This window comes from Triticum dicoccoides, chromosome 2A (genome assembly GCF_002162155.2).
Source record: "Triticum dicoccoides isolate Atlit2015 ecotype Zavitan chromosome 2A, WEW_v2.0, whole genome shotgun sequence".
Lineage (NCBI taxonomy): Eukaryota > Viridiplantae > Streptophyta > Magnoliopsida > Poales > Poaceae > Triticum > Triticum dicoccoides.
Genome location: NC_041382.1, coordinates 81,237,828 through 81,241,919, shown reverse-complemented (window position 1 = coordinate 81,241,919; position 4,092 = coordinate 81,237,828). Strand labels below are relative to the sequence as shown.

The window sequence follows — 4,092 nt, the reverse complement described above, 5'->3', positions numbered from 1 at the left end:
GAAATTGTTCATTATCACCTCCGATCACGATGCATCCATTAGTGGGGTGGGGTGAGCCACAGTGCCACACACCCCTTTACTTCTTCTCTCGGTTGTTTGCCAAGATCAAACCCCAACAGTTTCCCCATTCTTGTTAGTAAGATTAGCAAGTATCATAAGTCCACTCCGGTAGAAACACACACCAAAGAATAGTGTTACAATAACCAATGGAATTCCATCGAACCTATGTACTTATAGTACACCATACCATCCTGGAATATTAAACATAGTGTGTTTGATTCTGACGTAATCATAGAAGAATGAGTCGTAAACCATTAGCAGAACCTCAAAACTTCATCGAAAGGGCATCGTATATTTGACTCTAAAATCTATCTTTCACAACAAGAAACATAATCTCAATGATTATTCACAATCCAAATTGACTTCTTGTTACGTGCATAGAGAACTTCAAAGGACACTTAAAGCCCTAAATGGGCAGTGTTGATGACGTGTGATTTATTGGGACTAACTTTTAAATCGAGTGATCTGCATACACATAGTCCAAAAATTAAAAATGCCTAGATGCGAGCCCCTCCCTCGACCCCGGCCCACATCAAAAACGAAAAAGGTGTCGATGCATTTTATGTTTTTGGAGTTTTTGTTATTTGACTAATTTGAAATCCACACTATAAAGAGGGAGTTCATGTGGTGTTTCAAGTTGGTGGATCATGAAAAACATATACATGTCATATCCATCACAAGCAGTCAAGCGAAAGCCTAGCAACATGAAGAAAACAAGTGATTTTCCCTTTGGGCAGGTCGAGGCAAAACCCAGAACTCCGGGTCTGATCTCCAGGTTATGTGGTCTCACTCCTTGATGTCCCAGAGTTGAAATCCGGAAATCGAATTTGATCTTTGAGTTCCATAGTTTAGCCTCTAGACGGTCGGGATCTTCGAATTATGTATCCGGAACTCCAAGTTTGCCTATTTCTGTGAGGAATTCATCGTGCTCTGCCTTCTAGATTGGATGAGCTGCCAAACAAGATTATGATCATCCATGTAATTCTTATGGTGGATCTTTTGTTTATAAGTTGATTAATTCCATAGGTTATTGTTATATTTGTTGCAAGATTGATTGCAGATACATGTTGGGTCTCCTTTCTAATAGTCTCCTCCTGACTAGTTTAGTGTGGGAGTGATAAAGGGAACAATGTGCATTGAGTGGAAAAGATCAAAATATGGGAACTATGCCGAATGACAACTAGATGTGTCTCTCTTTTCTTAATCTTGAACCGTGTTTCAAATTTATGATTGAAATTTTATGAGATGGTAGATACTTGTTTTGTCTATGTACTTGATTGTTTAAAAAAAAATGAAGCCCTTTTAGTGGCGTTACCGCAAGCATGGATAGTATCCAAAGGGATGGCACGACTAGATTAGTTTTATTTACATTTGCATGCATTAGTGAGGGGGCAAGAAAAACATCACAAGTGGTGACCAACACACAACCATTCGTCGAGGATTTCGCTACAAATCGACCGTCAGATTTTTTTTAGCATGGCAAATTATGTTATCGTGAGGATGGCAATGCCATCTAACAAGCATGAAAAATTATGTTGTCGTAAGGATGACAACGCTTTTCATGGCAAATTATGTTTCATAGGGCACGTAAGAGAGCTTCGTAGGTGTAGCATTTTTTTGTATGATACACCTACGAAGCTCTCTTACGTACTCTATGAAACTTCCCTTGTCACTAAAGCTCTCTTACACTCTTCTATTTCTTTACAGAGGAAGTATAAGGCAAGAAAAGCGTCACAAGATGTGATGATTGGGTTATTCGCCAATGTCTATCTATCACTGTTTTTTCGGCAAACTCAATAGATTACTGTTCTTTGTTGTTTGGCTGTTTTTGATATTTATATGCACTTTAGACTGTTCAATTTTTTTTTTACGATCTGAAAAGAGTTTTATTCCATCACAATAGGGTTACAATCGAGAGGCAAAAGATCTTTTATACATGATGGTGTGCTACGTAGCCATACGACAGTACTACTTTCTACTCGACTATACGACGCCAACCGATATGCCACCATATTTTATTCACGCTTAATTTTCATGGAAATAAACTTTCTTCCTTGCATAAGGAACTTTATCTCTGACACCAAATGACCATATGCCGATCTCGAGAGACCTTCCCCGGACAAAGGTAACAAACTATCATGAAATGGATCACTTGGTAGTATTTGGATGTTCCTGCTAAATTCGTTCACTGTAGATTGTACGGTGGTTGTGGGCTTGCTGTCATGCTGTGCGGTTCCAAATGCCAATCATGCTGTACTGTGCGGCTGTGCCAGGAACAGAAATATGCACGTAGCCTATCCCCAAGCCACACGTTCAGGAAAAGAAATCTAGCACGATCAAGCAGCACCAGGGGGGGAGGATGTTCCGAGCAGTGAGGCATGTCGTCGTCGTGGCGAGGGCGAAGAAGAGCCGAGCTGAGCCAGCCTTGTCGGCCTTCGCGAGCCACTTCTCCGCGGCCTCCACCGCGCAGAGGTTCGCGTGCCCTCCCATCACACTCGACTCGATCTTGCCTTGTGCTTGCTTTCCCGAGCTCGTGAATCACGGACGACCGATCCGAAGTTTCTAGGTTGGCTGGGAAGGTGGCCGTGATCACCGGCGGCGCCAGCGGCATCGGCAAGGCGACGGCCGCGGAGTTCGTCAGGAACGGCGCCAAGGTCGTCCTCGCCGACGTCCAGGACGACCTGGGCCGCGCCGTGGCGGCCGAGCTCGGCACCGACGCGGCGTGCTACACGCGCTGCGACGTGGCCGACGAGGCGCAGGTCGCCGCGGCCGTCGACCTCGCCGTCGCGCGGCACGGCCGCCTCGACGTCATGTTCAACAACGCCGGCATCAGCGGCGCCCTCACGCCCGTGCCTCTCGCCTCTCTGGACCTCGAGGACTTCGACCGCGTCATGGCGGTCAACGCGCGGGCCATGCTCGCCGGCGTGAAGCACGCGGTCCGCGTCATGACGCCGCGCCGCAGAGGCAGCATCATCTGCACGGCCAGCACCGCGGGGGTGCTCGGCAGCGTGGCGCCGCACCCGTACAGCGTGTCCAAGGCGGCGGTCTGGGGCTCGTGCGCGCCGTGGCAGGGGAGATGGCGCGCTCCGGGGTGTGCGTGAACGCCATCTCGCCCAGCTACATCCCGACGCCGCCGGTGATGCGCACCCTGGAGGAGTGGTACCCGAAGGCGACCGCCGAGGAGCGTCGGCGGATCGTGGAGCAGGACGTCAACGAGATGGAAGGGACGGTGCTGGAGGCCGAGGACGTGGCCAGGGCGGCACTGTACCTGGCGTCCGACGAGGCCAAGTACATCAACGGGCACAACCTCGTCGTCGACGGCGGGTACACGGTGGGGAAGGCGACCAACATGCCGGCGCCGGTGCAGTAAGGGCCTATTCGGAGTCATTCTGCTTCCGGAGCAGATGGAGATGCAGTGTAAAACCAACAATGCTACACATACACGTTTTTACGTTTACATGGTTGATTTTACGTGACGGTTTTTTATTGGGTGTTAGTTGGGAAGGGGCCCCACCTCCAAGAAAATCAGGGGGGCGATGTTTATGAAGTTTGGAAGGAGCTTGTAAACTCCTGTAAAGCCATGTAGATATAGCATTTTTGGTGTAAAACCATGGAGCGACCAAATAGATGCTCTGTAGATCCTTGAATTTCTAGGAGCTGATGGATTACCGAACAGCTCCTTAAGTCGACTGACGGACAATACACGGTCTATTAATTCCAGAGTACAGAAATAAAGTTACACCTCAACAATCGAGCGTTTTTCTCTTGAGAAGTGAACTACAAGAACAATTCTTCCTCAAGAAATGAACTCCTATCTTCCACCAGGATCCCTCACACATACGTATATGCCTGAACTCTGAATTACAGTCGTAGATGTTATTCTTCTTTCCGTCTTGCTTGTGTCTGTAGGAGCTTGATATTTGTTTTTCCCTTTGACGGGATGGTAGGAGCTTGATGGGTTCTACCACTCGATTAAGGAATTTGGTTTGATTATCCGGCTTCAACAGCAAGATTCAGAATAGATGTTAAGGT

At 47.5% G+C, this 4,092-nt stretch overlaps 1 pseudogene; it reads left to right on the top strand.

The window, feature by feature from the left end:
• Window positions 1-2,312: 2,312 nt before the first annotated feature.
• On the top strand, window positions 2,313-3,531 carry LOC119353420 (annotated as a pseudogene).
• The last annotated feature ends 561 nt before the right edge of the window (window positions 3,532-4,092 follow it).